General features: G+C 30.9%; 1 long non-coding RNA gene across 1 annotated transcript in view; it reads right to left on the bottom strand.

Moving 5' to 3' along the window:
- The window catches only part of LOC136797061 (uncharacterized), a 100,246-nt gene that overhangs the window by 14,738 nt on the left and 60,388 nt on the right, over positions 1-25,120 (bottom strand). The window contains exon 2 of the long non-coding RNA XR_010844863.1: positions 2,767-2,799. This is a non-coding gene — a long non-coding RNA (uncharacterized lncRNA). The remainder of the gene's footprint in view (positions 1-2,766; positions 2,800-25,120) is intronic.

Genomic DNA, 25,120 nt, shown 5'->3' with positions numbered 1-25,120 from the left:
GGGCTTCAGTCTTCGGGTTGAGGTTGGGTTTCCCAGGTTGTAGGTCACTGCTCCTTTAACTATCGGCAACTTGGAGTGTAACTTCATGAACCATTTTTTGATGTAATCCTCTATTCACTCCATCTGTAATTCGCGATGCAGCCCTTTTTGTTAGTTACTAATATTTTAGCAAGTGATTTGATTTCTTTTCCTTTTTACTCTATGATTTTTATATGTTTTCGCCTTCTTAGGCTTATTATCTTAGTTTTGTTTTTCTTATCTTTTACTTATGTATGTTTTTATTTTATTTACTAGACCGACTCTCTCTGTATATCTCTGGATTATGAAGTAAATAAACATTTTTGTTATTATGAAGGGACATTATCACAGAATAATATTTATTTTCTAATCATATATAAATACTTATAAGAATATATCAATAAATTAATATAAAATGTAATATGTATTTGTGTTTAGGATGGCGAGAAGGGTGGCTCCAAACACCGCTGAAACTATTCTCCGCCGTGACCCAACATGACCCGGACTCTACTGCGCAGGTCAGCAATTGATCTACACTTAGGCAAATAGTTAATATAGATGATAATAGTAGAACGGCCATCTTCTCACCACTATCCCATCCCTTCCATATTCAATCCCATTAATATTCTATCAATAATGTCCCTATTCATATCCCCAAGAAGTACTCCACCGTGACCATTACATGAAAATGTACGAACGAAATGCAGAATGGAATGGTAATCTCCTCTCATATATCCCTCTTATATGGAGTATTAAATCGGGATCTGTTGCCTCTGGGTTTGAAAATTTATGCCCACATGCGAGCTTCCAGATTCTTTACGATTTCATATGATCTGAGAAAAACGTGGAAATAAAAATATATATACGATTCACCATATAATTAATTACTTTTATAAGGGACAATTTAATCAAACAAGATTTGTGCTATTATATCACTCTTATATGATTTTTTTTCTTCAATATATCAATTTTTAGAAAAAAAAAAAGCTTTTTTTTTTTTTTATTTATTTAATGTAATTTACAACTGTACAAAATAATACAATAAGTAAATATGTTGTCTGTTTCATATACACTTGAAAATCTTGGGTAGGAACCACCCATTAGTGGTACTTCAAACATTAATTTAAATTAGAAGGTCCCGTGGCCATCTTCTTTTCAGACGCCTCGAAGGATTATAAGGGATTGTTGATCCCTTGAAGGATGAAAGATTAAGAATTAATGGGTTAGTATGGTTAAGGAGTTTGGAATTGTTTTGGGTCAATTCTGCAACGAATGGGATGTTAAGGTCTTTTTGAATGAGTTTATTTGTAACGTAATAAGGAGCATCTAGGTTTTTGGATTGTAAGGATTGGATGCGGAAAGAATTTGATGGTTTGGTGGAGCCCCAGAGCTCAATTCCATATGTCCAAACTGGTCTGATTATCGTAGTGTATACTAATTTTTTGTAGTGAATGGGAAGTTTAGAGCGTTTGTCAAGTGAGTGATGTAGCAATCGACGGAATCTACGAGCTGTTTCTTGTCGTTTTAGTCTTGTGTGTGGATTGTAAGTACGTCTCTTGTCAAGATGGAGTCCTAAGTATCGAATCTGTTCAACAAAAAAATCCTAAAATTCAATGTATATTGATTTGACGAATTGGCCATTTCCCAATGTCAAAGTCAATCCCCTAAACTCATACATTAAATACTATCATCAGAATCTTTAAAAATATAAATAAATAAATTTTTCTTAATATCTTATAATATTATATGAGTGTTTATAATCATAATAAACAATTTTAAAAAACTGTAACTTAGCAAAATAATATATATATATATATATATATATATTAAAACATTGTTGAAAGTATTTAATGCTTGATTTGAGAATGAGTTGAAGGCCAAAAACGTTATCCAAATTATGAACGCTATAAGACTCAGGGACACTTCGTACCTCTGCACAATTCGCCGGTTCGAATCCGGCCTGTGGCGTCGACTTTTTTCATTGAGTGGCGGCCCCACAAAATGAAAAACTTTGACCCTCGACTATGGTTAGGCAGTATAGGGCTCCCATGGCATAGGGAACATTAAGGTCTTTATGTATGATTTTATTTGTCACAAAGTAAGGAGCATTGAGGATTTTACGAAGGATTTTGGATTGTAAAGATTGAATACGAGAGGAATTCGAAGGTTTAGTGGAGCCCCAAAGCTCAACTCCGTATGTCCAGATTGAAAATAATTTAACTTTAATATTGTAAATCAGTACAACACGTAACATATGCAAAGTCCCTCAAGGTTGATTTCTATGCAACTTATTATTAATTACTGGATAAGCTACCTTTCTACGGAAATACAAATTAATATATTTTTAAAAAAATACACCATACGTCATACATTTTCATGATATTCTGATTGATTTCATAATTTTTATGTAATCAAAATTTTATGAACCAGTGGTTAAAAAAAAAAAATTTATTTAAAAAAGTTTTTTAAGACAAATAAATTAATGTATTATTAACAAGGAAAGAATAACTGTGAATTAAAATAATAACAATATGGGTCCTTTTTCTGTTGTAATTTTTTAATCTCGATATTTACATTTTATAAATTAGTACTTAGTTCATAGTTCACTCGAGGGATCTTTTCGTTTAATTCTCTGATTTGAAAACTGCATACGATAGCAATGCATTCCGGTACTATATATTTCACATAAAAAAAAAAAAATAGGTGATTTCATTCCATACTCCTCTTTAAAAAAAAATATATATTTACCTTAAATTACAGGTCGAGTCATTCTTCCAACTCCTGTGAAAAAAAAATTGCAGTTAATAAAGATATTTATTTTAAATACAGCTAAAAAAAACAGTAAATATTAGCAGTAAATTATTTTTGAAAATAAAGGACATTAATGCATAATTGTTTTCTAACTGGATGAATAGAAAATGATTGAACGAACAGGCGGGATTCGGAGGGTGAAAGGGTAATGCAATGTATGAAAGTAGGAATATAATTGCTGAGAAATGTGAACGAAGCGAACAGATAGTTCAGACATTAAACTAAGATCTCAATTGATGAAGATCAAAAATAATACCTATCAAGTATAACAGAAAATTCATACAATGCTAGGCAAAATAAAACTAGATGCGTCTCCGTCTGAAGTTTTTGGGGATTTTGCAACAATTTTACTTTAAAAAAATATAGAAAATAAATCTTTGGTTTGATATCCCAATAAACTATTAATTAATAAAAAATAATTTCTTATTTAAACTCTCGCAGAATCCGTAAAAGGATGCATCTCACTGTAATTGTGTGACTTTAGAGCTTTCTTATGTTTCTTGGTTTTATCTTAGATATTATACTCCTATGACAGTATCATTTTTATTTTTCATTACATTACTGTAGGTGAATTCATCAAAATAATTATATGCACTGTGGTTTATTTGTATAAAAAAAAAGAGTTATAATTATCTACTTTTATAAATTATAGAGAAATCACTACTCAAATGTACTTATCTACATATCCGAAATGAGGACATCCATAATGGAGAACATAAAAAAGTTATTTTGTTTTATTGCAATTTTAATCGGTTGTACAATAACCGTTCCGTCTTGTAACGGCCTTTTCTAGAATTGTTCGCTTTTTATTTTTAAGCCTTAGTTGAAGTAACATCTATTATCAAAAGCTGCCTTGTGCTTAACCAGTTTAGTGCTTACGAAGTTCCAAGAGAATTACATCCCAAAGAACTTACAGGGTTCTTTTGAGTAGTCAAAGCGAAACAACGTCAAAGGCGGATTTAGGTCGGAAAGCCTTCTTTGAAGTCTCACATGAGTTACATACGTAAAGACCTAGGGATAATAGAGGAAAATGATTTTTATTCAATTATATGTTTTAAAAAAGTAATAATTAGTTTTAGGATGTGTGGAATCTTCATTTAAAAGAACTCTTATCACTGGTGAAGAATGTAAGCTCATCTTCAAGGAAGAGATTTTTAGGTTTTCACATATTTATATATTCTATGCACCTAATTGTCCTTCCAAAAAAAAATCGTAATAAACAATTATTATTAATTTTATTTTAGATATTTTAAATATTTCATTCATTTCATTATTCATGCACTCCATATTTTTCTTAAAAGTACATATTTCATCGTTTTTACATTTTTTTATATATATTTTTATACCTAGATGTATAAGAATGTTTTCTCTATTCACGTTCAACCACATAACTTTTTTATTTTATTCAAACAAATTTCTTTGTTAAATATAAAAATTAAATAAAAATTCCCAACACAGATAGTTAATTAATTCTTTTATATAGATTTAATAAAATAAGTTAATTAATAATTTCTGATTAAATATTTAAAAAGCGCCTAAAATTGGAAAACGCCGAGAATGAATGCTTATGAACTTAGTTCTAAAGAGTTTATTGCTTTCAAATATCATGTACACTGCTATAACATCTATGTTTGATCTTTCGGTCAATATAAAGCGATTTTGCAACACAATCGTTCTCGAAAAAGAAGATACGAATTAAAATAACCATTACAAATAAATTATTATGTTTTTGGTCGGGGGGGGGGGGTACGGTCAGCAAAGAAAGGACATAAATAAACAAAAAATATTTATTTATGCCGGCGTTTCTACCTGATTTTCAGGTCTTCATCAGGGCTATAAAAACAAAAAAGACAACAACCATCATTAGAGATAAAAAAAAAAATTATATAAATAAAAATAAAATAGATAAAACTATATATATAAATAAAATAATAATAATAAAAATAAATAAATACAAATATATAAAATAAAATAAGTAATAGACTAAAAATTTGGAAATATACGCAATAATGGAATGAAAATATAAATTAGTTGATTACTAACTATGGACAAGACAGTAGTAGATTGATTACATTATTATTTATATACGTATAAATGTGAGCAACAAATAAATGATAGAGTGGAAAGAATTTATAAAGAATTAGTTAAAGAAATTAGGAAAGAACATTGTTATAAATTGCAGGAAAAGCCGCTAGAGTGCAGGTAGGCAAAAGACGTTATATAAACAGAAATCTAAAGGTCAAAAGATCGTGGATATAAAATAGTCAATGTGAGAGTATAAAAAGAAAAATAAGAAAAAGACTAACATAAAAAGGTGTAAAATGTAAAGTAATGAGAGCCCGAAAAATAATAAAAAGTATCAATATATAAAGGGCGTGTAAAAAACGGATATATTTACATAGGAAATTTCATAATACAAATAAAGTTTATATAGGGTATTTCATTTATTTTCAGGATTTTTCCGTACCATTGTCCCAGGAATTGTTCTCCCCCTGTAATTGTCCTCCAAGCATTCTTTAAAAATATCTTCAGGCGTCTTTCGTCAATCTCTTACAATTTTTTTTACTTAACTTTCTTCTTTTCTCTTACAGTCTAATTTTTTGTTTTCTTTATCTGTTCTGGTTATTCCAGACATTATATTTGTAAAAAATTGTATAGGCTCAACCAGCTTAAAAAATAATTATATATTAAGACATATTTCCTCATGATAGATATCAGTCGTGTAAGCCATATTACAGGAGTGAGTAAATATGACAGTGCTTGTTTATACGCTAACAGTTTAATTTGGTGAATGAACAATAATAACCGATTACTAAATACAGCAAATTACATCTCCGACGAACAGAAAATGTATAAAATTATAAGTCTTGTATATCCAATAAGTTATATATAAGGCTGTAAGTTGCGAGAGTGTACTGGTAGGACGTCTACTAATTTAATTACTGATCTAGTAATGTAATTAATTGTTACTCATGCTCAAATAAATCATAATACTATCAATCATCAGAAAATCTTGGAAGTACGACAGTCATAATTTACACGACTGCGTCACCACTGTCACTATCACCGACATCCCTAAACTTGTGTTTAACCAGGGGAGTAATTCAGTAGTTCCTCTTCGTAGGCTTGATTTATGAAACATTACTCATAAAAGATCTCCCAAACAGCTTCTTTTCTTTTTTTTAAGTTTCCATGATTTTTGGACAATAGATTGTTTCAATTCAGTATGTGGAGTTCCTTATTACATTATATTATTCTATACTAAGGAGCTTTTCGTCCTTGATTTTAGTATAAATAGTTTATCTCTTCCTCTTTTTCCTCGTTTAATATTTAAACATAAATTTATTTTTATATCATTCAAGGGAGTGACAAATTACATTGAAATGATGAATTAGAAGCCTTTTTTTAATAGCATGGGTTTTGATCTGTAGATGATGAACGAGCTGAGTTTGGTTTAAGCTGATCCGACACAACTAACTCTAAACATATGAAAAACTGGTTCTATCGCGCTGACGGCGAAATCTTTTGAAAGAAGGGACATCTATATTTAGAAGTGGGGGAGTCGCAGTTATTTTTTTAATAATCGAGGAATATCCCGCTCTGCCAAGAAACTGTTGCCCAGCAGTCTGGATCGCTATGGACTATGTCTGCCTTCCCCGATGTTTACTTACGGTGAGTCTACTCCAACTTAAAAAAAAAAAAAAAAAATTTAATGTTCATAATAATACCAAAAAAGTGTGATCATTGATAAAAAAAAACATATGATATGAAATTAACTAATCTGGTGCCTTGCGAGCATCTCATAATTTTCACTTAGCTACAAAACTTACTAATTTTCCAAATAAGCCTTTTAGTTAACATATTGACTGACTTCGATTTTTCTGTAGCAAATGCTTAGCAGAAATATAAAGATATTATATAATAGTTCACTAAAATTTAAAGTTTGTCCTTAACCTTTTTTAAATGCTAAATAGCTAAAGAATTAATTAACTAAGAATGATTTTACGGTGTTTTTAATCCTGTAATATGTTAACTTAAATTTAAAAAAAATTAACGAATATGATAACATGAAAACATTTATCAGACCAGCTACACTGAAAAACAGTTTTAACAGTGAATATTAAGCCAGAACAGACCTTTTATTTTTGCGTTTTAAATCGTTAGACCGTTTTAAGAAAATACAAAAAAAAAAGTTTACTATCGTCTACATTAAGGAGTAACCCCCAGTTAGTAGATTTTAACAAAACACTGTACATAATATCCGGCAAACAACTGCCCTTATTATTTAATTCGACTCTTTTTCGAGCTAGTCTGTCCATATATACACAAAACATTTTCCGAAACTTGGTTATTTTGACTCATAAGACCTCAAAACGTGTATTTGAGTCGAAACCTCTAATTCGAAATTTTTTACGATTGCTATACTTCCTCTTAATATATAGTTACGAAAAAGTAAAAGTAAATATACTTATGAATTACAAGACCTACTATATAAGTTGGCTGCCTTATTACCTCATTACACTCAATAATGGTGTATTAACTTTTTTTTTCATAGCCTACACAACTCAAAACAATCTATTCAGTTTTCCTCGTTTGGGTAAGCACAGAGAATTATTAATCCTATGTTTATTTTTCCAGATATCTTAATATAAAATATATCTCTCTATTGTATAACCAACATTTTTAATTGCATAATATTCATCTTTGACTTGAAAATACAAAATAAATAAAATATTTTTATTTTTTATTTTATACCAGATCGGTCTGGTGGGCCTTACATGGTTGATATAACCGTTATATTATATATATATTTAACAGTTGATTAAGGGGGGTATAGTCTCGTACAAAAAACACCCCTAACTGTAAACAATGTTATTATTAAAAGAAGAAAAAAATAGATAAGAATAATGCTTCTTAATAAAAGAAGAAAGTAAAATTAATAACAAGAAATAAAGATATTGGTACACTTAAATAAAACAAACAATTGCCCTCTAATAGTAAAAAGAAACAAATTAATTTGAAAAAGAGAAGAGAGAAGAAAATAGAAAAATAAAATAACAAAAAATAATAATAATGAATAAATAAAATGAGTAATAATAAAAAGTAAAATAGAGGTAGTGTGCCTATGAATTAATTTAATATTTAATAAAATTTATAACAGAATGTCCTGTAGCAGTCTGGGCTTCATCTTCCGGTTGAGAATGGGTTTCCCAGGTTGTAGGTCACTGCTCCTTTAACTGTTGGCAACTGGGAGTGGAACTTCATGAACCGTTTTTTGATACAATCCTCTATTGACTCCATATGTAATTCGCAATGCAATTAGCTATTTCTTATAAACCAAGGAGCATTAACTGCGATTCTTAGGACTTTATTTTGAAAAGATTGTAGTTTTTTCCTTTTCGTGAAGGATCCCCCCAGACTACATCAGCAGTGGCCTGAGAATTGTTTTAAATATAAGAATAGTTGTTTCTGATTATAGTTTGGAATAACAAATAAAATACTTAATACGAAATACTGGTAATAAATACAAAAAAAAAGTTAAAAAACATGGGTCCATTGAAGGCCTCAATGTGCGCGGAGCCATGTCTAATAACATTAACTTAATTAATAATGGAATCAATACTTTTTTATTACATTTATTTTTTATTAGAAACATTAAGTATTTATGTATTGTATTTTGTATTTGTACATTGTATTTATATAATAATCATAGGGATCATACAATTAAATAAACTGTTTCGTCTTCTAAATTAAATAGTTATAACAGCCCTTTGTGATTTACGAACTGTACATATGTGTATTAATGTATGGCTCATTTACTCGATGATATTTGTCTGTCATGGCAGTAATGTCACGTAAGTGTGAAGATGACATTTAATCTAAACTTAATCGGTTAATTTAGTTTATAAAACTACGATCGCTACTAAATCACCTCGATATGAAAAAAATTGTATAAAATCATTAAAAAATTCATATATAACCAAATCACAACGATATATGAGTACAATGTTTCTCAACCCCCTGCTATAATAGATGATAAGCTGGGATAGCGTTCTGTAAATGTGCTGGTTGCTGTAGATTCATCTCTGTATTTACTTCGACTATCGCGCTATAAATAGTGTAAATAGTGCCACGACGGTAAATACTGTGATGACGGTGACTATCGTACAGCTACTATTGTGTTTGTTAATATAGAGAATTGGAATAATTACATAAAATAAAATCTTTAAAATAATTAGGATGAGTTGCAAAAATCAGCAAAATAAATATGCATTTTCTTTTCGACTGTTATTTTAGTTGGAACAAAGTAGCGGAAGTTTTTGTTTTAATGATGCTTTTCTGTTTTATTCGATACCAAAGTGAACGAATTTTCAATTTTGAGTATGATGGAGGAAATGGTAATGGTATTATTATTTAATAAAAATAAATAAAACTCCCAAATAATAAAATGAACAAAAAAATTTTTCTCATATCTGATTCCTCTAATTGAAACGTAAATATGTCAAAAACAAATAAATTAAAAAAAGAGTCCAGAGCAACTGGATTTTCCCTTAAATAAATTACATAGAACACAGTGCTTGAAACTGTCTGCCTGCCATCTTTAATCCATCGAAATTTACGGATCGGGGTCTTCTGCCAAATATCTTTCTGTGTGGGGTCCACGTGACGTATTTTAAGGTTAGATTGGATAGGATTCAACAGTCCACTAATTTATGAATGACGATGTACACATTACGAAGAGCGAGTATTGAGTCTTGATTGAAGTCTTCTAAACGAGCTATACTCTATTTGAAGATTTTAAACTACCCCTCATTTTTTCAAAAAAAAAAAAAACAATACAGATCACTGCATGATGTTTCTCATCTTCACAGTGATGGGCAGCTGTTATTACCGCCACGTGCAACATAAAAATTAATAACGTTTTATTAAAAAGGAAAAAAAAAGGAGGGGTCTATTGAATTTCCAAGTAAAATTAGCTTTTTAAATCTAAATTATTCAAATTATCTATTAGTATTTAAGTTGATTTTCATTTTCTTATGTTACTTTTCTCAGCTCATTTTAATTTTTTTTTGTCTTTTGTAATTTATTAAATCCTCCATCTGAGACAGGCTCAAAATATTTTTTATTCTGATATCTAAATATGAAATTCCAGTAAGTAGTATTGCGATTTTCAAAAGTGCCAACCAACTAAAAATAACTTTTATAATATTTGCATTTTTTTTCCTCCTAAATGTCTATATCTAGTAAATTTTGATAATTTGATAAAATTAAACAGATTAAGAAACAAACAATTGATCCCTGGCCGCCACAACTTTCTTAGGCACTAGAGTAGTTTTAGGACTGCTAACTGACTGAAGTATCAAAATCACATATAATGATATTAATATAATGTAACACAATTTATAGAAATAACAAAAACATATTTCCAAAATAAACCAGAAGTGAATGGTGACATTGGTCCCGAATTTTTTGAAAAATTTGACGTTCTATCGAAAAGTTGCTAACGGCTGACATGATTTTTAATATTTGATTTTGGATTACATTCATCTCGAAACTCAAAAACATAATTTTAAGCTGTATTTTTATTTCTTGACCAATTACAAAGTCATATTGTTGAAAATAATAGACCGTATTGGAATATATAGTGATGTCAACTGGGATAGTGGCGGTCAAAAAATTGAGTACCGAATAGAAGAAAATTACTGTTCATCAGTAAGAAACATTTCGTCCAACTCTGTAAGAGCTTCGCCTGGGTTAAATAAAACAAGATACCTACATTGTATAGTATGATAATACAATAAGAATATTCTAGTATGAATTGTAAGTCTTTGTTCTATAGTCTTATCATACTTTACCATGTTTTTATTTAACCCCGATGAAGCCCTTGCAAAGTGGGACGAAACGTTGAATAGCTAATACTAATACTAATGAATAGCTTTTTCTGCTATATTGTTTGTATCCTTTTCTGACTACACTACCCGGATCATCTTCCTTGAAAAAAATAATTAACCGAAATGTGTAACATATTTTCATGAAGAATAAATTTCCTCTCCAATATGTAAGATATCTGGAAAATTGAATTTTATTGTGAAATGTAAAAGATTAAATGTTTCAAAGATGAAGCTAGAATATGAAAACAATGTTCTGAACCACAAAAAACTTTACTTGGCCTTCATAATATTGTTTACACGAATAATATATATATAAATTTTATATGATGCTCTTCCGCAAAATGTGCCATATTAAATAATTTACACAGAATTTTCAATTAACACTAACAAGGTAGTTCATTAATATTTATTTGAGGTTTCTAGAGATGCGAAAAACAAATAACTTTTTTTCTGCCTAAAGTGCTAACAGTTTAACAAAAGATAACAAAGACATATAAATGCTATAGATCGTTAGAGATCGGGTGCTATCTCGGGGCTATCTGCGATTTCCCATCTTATCACTATTCAGTCGATTAAAAACCGTGTTCTTCATTTAACTTTCATCAAATTCTTTCACGGTTATTATTTATTCATTTTTATTAGTAATAAAAATGAGAGATGGTTAGGTATTTCAAATAAAGAATATTCATATTCAGTTAATATTAATTTATACATAATCATTTAAGAAATTCAAACATATTTATTAGAGAATCGCAATCAGTCAAAGAGAAATATTATATTTCATTGAATAAGTTCCAGTCGCTTCAGAGTAATTTATATATAGTTTTATTGATGTATATAATCGGAAAATATTATGTCTAGTATTGCCAAGAGTTATTAAAAATCTTTACTTCTCAAACTTAAATAAAAATGTTATCTCAAGGCGGTTTGAAGTTTATTACAGTGTCAGTTCTACCGGCCAGTGACGTAGGACGAGATATATTCCGAGTATTTATAGAAGACACCATGCTGTCACGGACTAGACCCACATAAAATCGAATCATAAATAGAGGAATCGATATCTATATGAATGAATCTATTCTCTTGCAATTATTTTTCCTTTCATGAAATACTGGCACAAAAGTCTCACGCACATCAATAAAATCCACGACGATAATAATTTAGATGCTTTTTCTTCGATATAGTTTATATTTTACTTAATAAAGAAATTGACTTAGTAAACATCATTATTCTTGGATAATTTTGCTTCTGCTTCTAATTAAATGTAAATATTAATAATTATATAATAATAAATTTTTAAAAAAAACTGATATCATACAAAGTACCACCACCCTGCTTGGAGTTGAAATTAATTCTTGCTCCTTTCAAAAGAACTATTTCTTTAATATTCACAATAGCAATAATTATCTTACAGCTAAATATAGGTAAATGAAAGTAAGAAACTATTGTCATAGCAGCCATTGAAACACAAAGCTTTTATTTATAAATTTAGTTCTCCTTCGTAAAATACTTAATGCTCCTTACTTTGTCACAAATCAAGTCATTCATAAGGAACTCAATATTGCCGATTTGAACCAGAAACCAGCCAGAACCAGATACCAATTCTTCAATGATAAACTTCCAACCACAGAAATTCACGTGTTTCTAACCTGGCTTCTCCTTCATTACCTAATAATCTTCCTAGGCGTCTGAAAATAAGATGGCCTCGAGATCTTATAGAATAATAAGTTAATACGGCAAATTGAATTACAGTTGTAAATAACAATAAATAAATTTTCATTACATTTCATCGGTTTTCATCACTCTCATTTACAAGTTTTGACTTAGTAATTTTTTAGTTTTCCTGCAGTATATTATACCACTGAATCATAAATCTTATTTCCGATTTCTTTTTTTAAACACAAATAATGTTTCTCCTTTAGTTTCATAGTTTAAACAATTCTTTCAGTTTTGCGTTCTGTAAGACTGGAAGCACGGTCTTGGACCCGACGGTGGGACTTGATAATAATGACCACGATCAGGTGGGTAGAGTGAAAAGGGATAAGAAGGAAATTTACAAAAAAAAATCTCTCCCCTAAAAGAAAAATTTCGGGAGATCTTCGGAGATAAAAAGTTTATCATGAGAGGCCTCTGGTATGGATCTCGCGGAACAATACCATTGAGGCAAAGAGCTTTTTAGAAGACCAGGGTGTTACCTTTAGCAATACAGCGACCTTGGCCAAAAACAGTATTCTGGATTCCCAGAGCATCATACATCACCAGCATGAGAATTAGCTCTTAGGACTTTTAATATTATTAATTGTTTTATAGTTTAAAAAAACAAAACAATTTATTTGAATTTTCAACTTATTTTGATGTGTTTAATCTATTTATTTCTTTTTTAACTGTTCTAGGGCTATGACTATTTATTTTTGATTTATTTCCATATTTCTTTTTTTTTAATAACTTCGTTTAATTAAAATTGAATTTGTGTAATATATTGAATATATATTGTGGATCACTGGAGGAGAGAGAGGAATAGAGAGGATATCCTAAAAATGGATGAGAACAAAAAGAGGGGAAGAATGAATAAGAAAATGTACAAACTGCATTTGTAAGCAGAATAGGAAAATATCTTAGTTCTTTTTTTATACTAAAATTCTAAAACTCTATTTCTAAAATTTGCGCTTTCGTAATATCATCAAAAGTTTTGTAGAAATCTAAACCTTTCCGCCAACTTATAGTATGGAAGATTCATTTCAAAAAATTATTTGGGTCTACGAAATGATCATGCTCACAGGCCTAAAATGAAAAATACATTTCTTCCATCTTAAAGCAAATTCCAACAAATCCCATCAAATCACCTTTACCCTTCGTCGTAAACCTACTGACTGCCCTACAGTTTCATTTAATGATGTTACTCTTACCCCTGTCGAACAAATCCGCTACCTTGGACTACATTTGGAAAAGCGATTAACCTGGAATCCTTACACCAGACTGAAAAGACAGGAAACTGCACGTCGATTTCGACTATTACAGCACTTACTAGGCAAACGGTCTAAACTTCCAACACATTACAAAAGACTGATCTACATGACTGTAATAAGGCCAATCTGGACATAAGGAGTTGAGCTTTGGGGCTCTACTAAACCTTCGAATTCCTCTCGTATCCAATCCAAAATCCTTCGTAAAATCCTCAATGCTCCTTACTTTGTTACAAATAAAATCATACATTAAGACCTTAATGTTCCCTATGTAACCGATCTAGCCCGAACCAGATATCACTCCTTCCATTATAAACTCTCTAACCACTCAAACCCCCTAGTTTCTATCCTTGCATCCTCTTCTATTCCTGACAATCCTCCGAGGCGTCTGAAAAGAAGATGGCCACGAAACCAGCTAATGTAAAATGTCATAGTGCTACCAATGGGTAGTTTTTCTACACGTCTGTAACACTCCAATTTAACTTAGATCAGACTTACTAAATGTATTATAATGTACAGTTGTAAATAGCAATAAATAAATATTAAAAAAAAAAAATCTTAAAGCCGCTGAAATGAAAAATGGCAAAAGAGTAAATACGATGCAGACCAAGAAACAAATTTGAAAAGAAGCAACAAAAGGAAGATCTTCGCTATTAAACGAGAAAGAACAAGTTCGAAACTATGTTTAATGTCGATTTTTCGGTCTTTAAATAACTAAGGACGGATAAGAGAATTGAAACTGTCTCTTGATTTAAAAATGTTCAGATCTAGTGGATAACCCTTATTTAATCCTTCCCATATCAAATTAATAAAAAAAAACTTGGAATATTTTAATCTTTCGGATACATCAAAACCCAACTACCTTGAAAATCTTGAGAAAGGAAAAGACTCATCAGACCGTAATAACAAAAAGTCAATTCGCCCCCATCGAGTAATCTAATTAGACCCTCAGGAAGAAGCTTGGAGGTTCTGTGGCTGGGAATTAACGACTTGGAGGCAACTCCTTTTTCAGAGGAAAAGTAATTTTCCTTTTTTGTTTAAGCAGTTTGCCTTTTCCTTTTTTAACCTTAAAACTGCAAACGAGACAATTTTGTCTTTATACTTCCCCAGGTATTTTTTTTTCTAATTAATTATATTCGATTTCTTTCTAAGTAATTTTGAGTAGTTAGTATTTTGGAGTTATTGTAAGAGCAATAACTATAATTGATATGTATGAGAGGCACCAGCTGGAATTTTTTAACTTAAAATAATTTTAAGTCTCACAGGAGATAGGACGTCCATTCTTTTTTTTTTAGAATAGCCTTAAAGATGCAGGCAAGCAGATAAATAAAAAATATAAAGTTGCTTTGTTACATGTTTAATTATTGTGAACAATAGAAAAATATTTTTCTAATTTAAAAACTAATAGAATTATTATTATTTCTTTTTTACATTTTAACATTGATCTGAAAAATCAAATTAGAATTTTTAACAAATGATTCTATAATAGATTTCGAGAATTATTGAGTTTATATATTCTAATTGATTTACATTAATCTAAACTAGTCGAATCACGGAACACGCTGAAGAAAGCATCGGAGATTAACAGTTTTAGGCAAAATCGTTCAATTATACTTTATACTTTGATTGAGCAGGGAATGCTAAAGAAGTCAGTAAATTTATTACAGATGTATATAACCAAAACGTTTTATAAGGTACGTATCGGTAATCGGTTAAACAAGAACTCGAATTAACTTTAGGTGGTAAAATACTGGTGGCTTGGATATTCTGATGATTTGCTATTATTGGGAGAGGACAAGGAAACTATAAAACTAAATACAACTAAGTTGATAAACTCTAGTAAGAAACTAGGATTCAAAATATATACAGATAAATCAAAATATATAGTCAGCAGTAGAAAATCAATTTCGGTGATATACATATATGAGGGAATATATTTGAATAAGTAGATAGGTTTAAGTATTTAGGTTCGACGATGACTACAAATAAAAACGAAATTGATGAGGAAATAAAGGTTAATAAATAAAAAGGTGAAATAAAGTTTAAGAGTGGGAAATTCTTGTTATTTTTCAATTTCGGAACTGCTCGCGTTTTGTATCTAAAAACTTAAAAGTTAGAATTTACAAAACTATTATCCTTTCCACTATTTTTATGGATGCGAACTGTAAATATTCGGACCGAAAAAGGGTGAGTTAACAGGAGGATTCAGAAGGCTGCACAATGCTGAATTAAGGAAACAGCACCCAGCAATAAATATAATTCAGGTTATTTCATTGTGGCGAATAAGATTGGCGTGTAAGAAATGAACGGGTCACCAAAATGTGAATAAATACTGAACCGACGGGTAAACGGCCCAGGAGCAGACCGAAACGTATATGGGAGTGCTGCGGTAAGACTAATTTGTTAGTTTTGGGTTTAGAGAAGCATTAACTAATGTGTGTAGAGCGATTGATGGTATAAGCATCAAACCATCGGGTTCGTTAAGCCTTTATTATTATACCCTAATTATAAGTTATTAATTGTATAGCAATAAGCGTCACCTTGCAGTGTATAAATTACACAGAGAGATTTCCCTTTTCTTCAATTTTCAGCATATCACGGTAAATAGTTGGGGAAATTAGAATAATTGAGCTAGTATTATGAATCATTAAATAGAATATCAATTGTTAGATTTATGAGATTATTTGTTTGACTTTTACATGAATTGCAGATTTGTCTGCATATGTAAACTTTAACGACTTCATAGATCAAACTTTTAAAAAAATTGAGAAAAATGCAATTTCGTGCAGAAAATCCTAAAAATGTTTACATAACTGTAGTAATTGATTGGAGAAGATGGTGGGGGGAGGGGTGCAGTCAGCAAAGGAACAACATAAATAATCAAAAAAATATTTATTTATGCCGACGTTTGGACCCGATTTTGAGAAAAAAGTTGATTAATAATTATGGACAAATACAGTAGTAGATTTATTACATTATTATTGATATACATATAAATGTGAGTAATAAATAAATTATACAGTGGAAAGAATCTATAAAGAATTAGTTAAATTAATAATGGAGCTTATGAAAAAAAAACAAATATTGTAAAAGGAAAAAACAGGGGATAAGAAGAAATAAATGGAGAAAGAGGAATAAAGAAAGTAAGAAATGCGAGAGTAAGGTTATAGGAAGAGTATCCAGGCTTCATTGATATAAATTGCAGGAAAAGCCGCTAGAGTGCTTGCAGGTCGGCAAAAGACGTTACATAAAATGAAATCTAAAGGTTAAAAGATCGTAGAGATAAAATAGTCAATGTGAGAGTAAAAAAAAAGAAATAGAAAAAAAAAGGTGTAAAACGTAAAATAATGAGAGCCCAAAAAGTAATAAAATGTATATAAAGGGCGTGTAAAAACGGATATATTAACGGGGAGTATGTAAAAACAATGTTATAAAAAAATAAGAAGAAATATGGAGAATAGGAAATGAATAAATAAGAGATAAGATAAGAGAGAAAAAAAAAATAACTTACAGTTGTAGGTTTCTGCAAAACTGTTTGAAATTGCAGGAATAGTCGTTAGAGTGCAGGTCGACAAAGACCTTAGATATCAGAGATCCAACGGTAAAACGAACGTTGAGATAAAATAGTTAATAAGAGATTAAAACATATAAATAGATTTAAATGTTTTTATTTTGTTACTTTGCTGACCGCACCCCCCCCCCATCATCTCCAATCAGTAATCTACGGTCAACTATCTACACCTCATAACTGTAGTAACCTCACGACGTACAATTTTAAACTTGGATCAATAAAACTTCTTTTTAATGATTTGAATTTCTGGTCTTTGACTATATTTGAAGATGGAAAAGAAAATATGCTATTCCAGGAATATCTGATCCCTGGACATAATGATTTTGGATATGTGATTACTATAGAGCAGGACTGATCCTGGTACGTTGAAGCTTTGTAGAGTCGACACCATTGAGTTGAATAGGATTCGTCCAACACTTCCAAGGAAGTGTCCATCGTAAATGGAATCACTTCACGCCTGTTATGAAACAAATACTGATGTGTAAGCGATCTGTTAGGTTCCTCTATCCGCGAGATAATGGCCATATGATGTTACCGAACATTTAGCCTCGATATGAACAACAATAAGAGAAGAAACGAGAAGGAGAGAATGCTTTATTTAATATTGGTTTCATTGTTTACGCCGCCCTGGAGGCCCCCCGGACCATTGTTTAGACAAATGTTCCTCCGACATTGTCTATGTGGGAACGACCACGTGCTGCGGGGGCGAGAGGGGGGGAGTGGAGGTAACCCAACTACCCGCTCTGTTTGTGCACCCTTTGGGTCCCACTGAGGTGAGCTCTCACGTATCTAATGCTCTGTCAAAATATTGGGTTCGTCTCTATCAGACCTCAGACGTAATGAATTGAAATACAAAGTTCAAAATCTTAAAATAAGCTAAATCAGATCACCTCTTGAAATATTTTTGAAAAACTGGAATCGGTATCATTGCCCACTTTCTGTTATTTGAAATTTGAATAAAAATTTTTGTTTTTATGAAATTTGTAATTGTTCACTCAATACCTGAGCAAGATACCGAGGAACTCCGAATTCACCCATTTCGGTAGTAGACTTAAGGCAATTTTCAATGCCTTACATTCATTATTGGTTAGTAACGCTGGCACTTTGGTGTTAGTGCGTTAGCCATCAGATAGCTGTTCATAGAACAGTAACATTCATTTGAGAATTTAGGAAAAATCTATAAACGCATTCATTATAAAATTATAGACTGATAAGGATGTTATCACGAATAGAGGAACGGCCCATTTCCAGGAGGTCTAGATACTTGGAATTCCAAGAGGAGTTAAATGAACGACCTTGAATTGGTATTTAACATGCTAGTGGATTATTATGTCAAACCGAGCTTATCCAAAGTACAGATTGTTGTAACCAATCATTATCAGTAATAGTTCATTTTTTTTTTTTACTTTATTTATTGATTCACATCTTCAGACTGAAGACATCCAAGTTCAGTAAAAGCTAAAATATTATCTTAAGAAAAAGTTCAATAGACATAAAAATATCCTAAAATTAAAATTAAAGATTTGCAAACATGGAGTAATAGTATGACCAATAATAATTTCTTTAACTCATGACTTCCCACTACGAAATAACTCCAAGTTTGAATCGTTGTGTAGGATGCCCTCCACCAGTTATCTCTCAGTTTTTACTTATCGTATTACAGCTACTTTGAAATGGGTACATATTGTGAAACAATATAAGTTAACAACCGATAGCCGGTATTCTATGCAACAATACGAACTATGAATCCTATAAAAAATATGAAGAACATGGTCAAAAAGAACAAAAATAGTTAATAATTATTTATTTTCCACTGTTTCGCCCTACTTTGTAGAGCTTCGTCAGGGCTGTTCAAGATAATAGCTATACAGCTATAAAGCTATCATCTTGAACAACCCTATATATTTATATTCTATATATTATTCAATACTATAGTAATATTATATAATATTGAAACACTGAATAAATATAATAAATTGTATGAAATAAAAAATTGACAAGAAAAAACTAATCCAACAATACATATCATTATTCTAAAGTTGTTGTTTTTTACTTTTGTATTAATGAAATAATAATGTTAAGGGGGTAAGGATAATAATAATAGCTATGTCCCGAGCCCAAAGAATGACTGTTCACTCAAGCTACAATAGGTTGGTAACCTGTAGACGTATGCCAAAACTAGCCAGGTAAGGTGGAATGTACCTACATCCCCGAGGAAATAAAGGATAAGAAAGGGAGTAGAGGAAAAGCGTACTGGATGTACGGTTTTTATTTTATTTCTTTTTACTGACTACATAAAATAAGAAGGTATATTTATTAATACAATCATCCCATAATAACTGACTAATTAAGTTAATGAATTGAAACACGCAATCGATTGTAGATCTAAAAATAATTTTTATAGTGTCTTACCTACGGGATCGGTACCTACGAACCAAGTGTGAAAGTGAAAAAAAAAATTTTAATTGTTTATTTAATATTAATTAAGAGATATAGTTGACCGTGGATGACTTATACGAGGAGAAGATGGTTGGGGGGTGCAGTCAAAATAAAACACAAATAAGTTAATGTAAATTATTTAATCGTACCAACGTTTCGACTAGATTTTCTAGCCTACATCAGGGCTAAGGACAATATAACAACCAATGAATATAGAAAATAAAAAATAAAATATAAACAGAATGACATAAAGAAAATAATTTCACAGAATGGAATTAATAAAATAGTGTTGAGAAATGTGGAAAATAAAATGTATACATAGGTATTCATAAAATAAAAATGAAGTTATATAATGGAAAGAAATATGAATGTATTAGTTATAAATAATTTAAAAATTAAAATATGGAAAAAAAAAGAACAATAATAATATATGGTGAACATAACTAATAGCGTGGGTAAGGAAAATTGAGAAAAGAAGAGGGGTAAAAAAAAGAGAATAAAACGAACCTGTTAGCTTGAAATCTGACCGCCAAATGTTACTGCGCCGAGAACGGCCAAACTCCGAATTAAAAAACACGTTACAAGAATGACTAAGTGTTTTTAAGAGGAAACGATACGAGTGGGTAAAAAATAAAAAAGTAAAAAGTAGAAAATATTTAGAGGAAGTTTATTTATTACTTGTTAATTTGTATTTGAGGCAAAAATGAGGAGGATAATTCTTATATTTCCAATGACTGGCGCTCACGAGGTTGAAAATGGATCAGACGAATGGTTCATACTTTTCAGATAATGACTAACAAATACAAGTATGTTAATGGTGGTCATTAAAGACAGTATACGATGAAAATGACTAAAACTTAACAATATACGCAATCAATGATTAACATCAAAGTAGTTGTCACAGCCGGATTCGAACCAGGTTCCTTAGTAGCAAAGTCCTTGCTTAATGAGGCACGCTGCTTCCTTTTTATACTGTCCTATAAAATAATATCTTCTCAGCGGCGAACAATGATAAAAATGATCAAAAATGGAATATATAAAAACACATAACACAAAAAGAAATATAGATTGAGAATAATGGGAGACAAATGGAGGTCGAACATGTTGAACTCAAACCATTTTATAAGGATATATTATGAGGGGTTATCCAATAACAAGAGATTGAGGGGAAACAAGACGTTAAGCTGGCAAATCCTTCCTGAAGAAGAATCGCCGTTTTTATATATCTTCCATATGATTTTTTTTTTGCTCAAGACCTCCATCGAAGACCTATACAGCCCTAACGTGGAAATGTCAAGATTCATTCCTCAGAACCACCGCCAACTGTTCCTGGAGGGAATCGAACACCTTCTTAACCAAGGAGCCTAGCAACTAACATGCTCAGATACCAGGTCCATACGAATTTCCTCTCCAAATAAAATAGATAATTATCAACTTTTACAATCTTACTATTATACTTATTTAATTGTATTTTATCAATAATTATTAGAAATTATACCAGCTAGTAATAACTAAATTAGATCTTCTCTTCAATATATAATTACTATTAATAAACAGGCTACTATTAGATTTATTTTTTATTAATATAGTTGTTTGAGAGTGGTTTAGTTTCTTTTTAAAACAATTTTGATCTCTTTTCTCTCAACTTTATTCTTTTTTAACATCCGACGTTTCGACCTCTCAGGTCATTCTCAAGGATTCCTACAAACAGCTCCTTTTAATTACTTTTATAACAAATTTCCTTCACTTACATACTGATTTCTTTGGTCTTACCTTATTCTGTCTTCATTCCTTTTTTCTTTTTTTTCCTTAAAATTCATTACTGCCGGCTAATTGCCCTAATTTAATTAAAATTAGCCGGCAGTAATGAATTTTAAGGAAAAAAAAAAAAAAAAAGGAATGAAGACAGAATAAGGTAAGACCAAAGAAATCAGTATGTAAGTGAAGGAAATTTGTTATAAAAGTAATTAAAAGGAGCTGTTTGTAGGAATCCTTGAGAATGACCTGAGAGGTCGAAACGTCGGATGTTAAAAAAGAATAAAGTTGAGAGAAAAGAGATCAAAATTGTTTTAAAAAGAAACAGGCTACTGTTTTTAAAGAATTTTTATATTATATGTAAACAGAATAAGAGAGAGGAATAGATAATGCCTGTAAAAGATAGAGTTCTGCAGGCAGCATACATCAAACAGATGAAAAAAGAAATAGCAAGTAACTACGTAGTTAGAAGCATTAGGTTTGATCCTAAGTACTAAAGGGTTTTCAAAAGAATCAAAGTATATTTTACAGATCATCAGTGTCATGTTTGATTGTATTATAAGGTGCAAATCTTTGACAAACGAGCAAGTAAATGAGGAAATTTTCCAAGATAAGTATATTATACACCACTGTACTGCTAATATAATATAAAAGTGTGGCGTATACATATTGCTATGTAATGATAAACACTAGCTAAGAAGAAATTAGGTTTAATTCAATAGATATTCTGAAAGTTAATAATAGTAGTAACCAACTTGTAGGTACAAAGGAACCACTAACGGTTGCTCAAATAGTCAAGGATAGATTGGTGGTCCCTTGACCATTTGAGCCACCTCTAGATAAGCATTGCTGAGTGCTTCGCGGAGGTACCAAGTATCTCATCAAAGAAACAGTAGATGGGTGGGGATATGAAGCTGGATCTTCGGCAGCATCACGATCGGCCATGAAAAGAAGCGGAAAAACATGAATTTTGTTTATCAAAGAACCGGAAACCTCCTCGTTTTTTAATTTGAGTTCTAATATCCGACCCCAAAATATGATCAGCCAATGAAATGGCTGAAAAGTAGAAAGGAGGAAATACTTCCATCAAGGAGAAAAACGAAAGATCATTTTTGGAAATAAGTTGGAAGAGTACAGTCCTCTGTTTTAAACGATAAGTGAATTAGATATAAGAATCAGTAGAATAACAATAGTATCCAGTATTCTTTATCCAATGTCAGATTAAGTATAATAAACATGTTTTGACACATAGGCTCTCTCTCATGAATACACCTCATTTTTAAATAATTATAATTATAATCTAATGGTGTACCGAGTTGATTTTATTGTTTAAACACCTTGGATGCCACCTCATTAGCATAGCTTAGTAAATTAGTGAACACGATACTTTTAGGAAAGATATTCAATGAGTAATTATACACAATTATATCTAGCACACCGTAGCAAGGGGGTCTGTTGAATTCAGTTCTTGGTTTAGATTTAGAGGTAATGCATTTCTAGGAACTGTAGGGCGATTACCATAAGGAAACAATCGACAGTTCCGGATTGTATTACAACTTACAACTTTTGTTAAACTGTTCTATTCTTTGCAGAAACAAAATTCATGTCCTCTAATCATACCTCGAGGAACCCTGAAATACGAATTTATATAGCAACATGAAAATAAACATTTTTTTTCCTGATTTTCCCCTTCCCTTGTCTTAATTTTTTTTTGTTTTGGAAATTCACACACACAAAAAAAAAGAGCGATAACATAAACACGAACCTAACAATCTATACAAAACTTGGAAAATTATGAGGGTGATAAGTGAAAGGTGTGTGATACACGCACCGCAGCAGTTTTTTTTTTTTTCATTTTAGGTCTTACGCAAAGTATGAGAATAACCTCGGTTTTCTTGGCGTTGCAACTATCGGTATTACAACTTATTCTGTAAGGATTATAGCACAATGCCGTTGTAACACTTTTATCAAAAGTTAATTTAACTATGCCGTAAGTTCCTTAATTCCTGTATACGGTGGTTGCAAGTGGAGGCGGTAAATTATGGTCTTCCTAGAAGAGAAAATTAAGACTTCCCCCCCCCCTCCCCCCGAGCATCTGTTCATTAGGGCTTGAAGAGTAGTTGGGAAACAAGTGAGGCGTCGATAAAAGAGACTAAATGTTCCGGAAGCTGAAGAGGGCAATGAGAAGGTCCCATTTGGGGTGAGGATCAAACAGCCCACGTTTCATTACCAAATTGCCAAGTCGTTCCATCTTCTGCTACATCTCCGCTTCGATAAGAGTTCGGGAGGGGTTATGGTTATAAAGTTGTTATGGGGAGGTCTTACATCTTTCCTTAATCCATCTTCCTTCAACAATACTTCGAATTCATGCATACGAGAGTTCGCCAAAGTGTTCTGACTAAATAAAAAATATAAAACATCTTAATAAGAAACATTTGTACTTACGAAATATTGCGTCTAAAAAAAAATTGGATCAAAAATATAAATTTGTACAATACGAATCGGCTTTACCATTTTTTCTTATCAAAGACAAGACCGGTTAAACAGGAACCTTAATTTGCAGTCTAGAAAACAAATGAGTTTCAAAACTAATTTGGTTCGTATACGATCAAGGATAGGCTACGTGGATATGCACGTGGGATCAGCGATTTCAATGAAACTTTTTTTGGTTGGCCTAGGTTCAAAAATATTAAACACGTTTCCTAATCTTTCCTAATGCGCATTTAAGAGCACAAGAAAAAAATACATACTTTTAGAAAGTTTTTATATCATCGTATGCCACCTTTGCTCTGTATTTATTTATTGGTTTTTATAAGAACATAAGATACATTTAATAAGAACAAACGTTTTTTGATCATATTAAATGAGTTTAAGCGTGTATTAAGAATTACAACAACCAAAGTAGATTCTAGTAAAATAGATAGAAACAAAAGTTTTCTTAAAAATCCAATTTGACGCTTATTTAGCATAGAAACACTTAAATTCGAATTTTCATATAGTTAAAAAATTAGAAATGTGAACACTCGCTAAATAAATTCATAACTTTTCACCAATCTTTTCCACCGGAGGAAATAAAGAAAAATTTCAAACGCTTAATTTTATATGGTCAGTTCTAATTTGTTTTCAAAGGTTCGGTTTATACAGCTTCTTGCATTTTGAAAAACCGTCCAACTACCGGAAAAGAACGGAGTAGAATTCTAACTTTCGTGTAGAATAGTGATGTGTTATTGCATTTTTTGTGATTTTCGAAAAATAATCCAGGGCTCCAATAAGTCAAAAATTATGAACAAACATTGTATTCTATGATCGCTTCGAAAATTCGAATTTAATGTTTGTGTGTTTCTTTGAGATGTGAAAAATAAATATCAATTCCATATTCTCATAAAAAAAAAATTATATCACACTAGTTCAGTCGGTCTAAATTATGTCAATGCTATGTTAAATAAAAACATTTTACCTGGTCTGTTAACACAAAATAAATTTGGAGATATTTATCATGGACACAATTCGAAAAAAAATAAATAAATAAATTTTCGAGTGAAAACAAAACGTACCTAACCAGTATTAGTTTTTTTTATAAATATAATATAAAACAATCCACAGCTATGATGATGTTTGCCTATGTACATTGACTAAGCTTCCCTCTTGGAAACATTTCCAATATAATTATA

Source organism: Halyomorpha halys, unplaced genomic scaffold (genome assembly GCF_000696795.3).
Source record: "Halyomorpha halys isolate HHAL.00 unplaced genomic scaffold, Hhal_1.1 Scaffold978.1, whole genome shotgun sequence".
In the NCBI taxonomy this organism is placed as follows: domain Eukaryota; kingdom Metazoa; phylum Arthropoda; class Insecta; order Hemiptera; family Pentatomidae; genus Halyomorpha; species Halyomorpha halys.
Note: the sequence above shows the minus strand (reverse complement) of the source record. Positions and strands in the feature narration are given on the sequence as shown.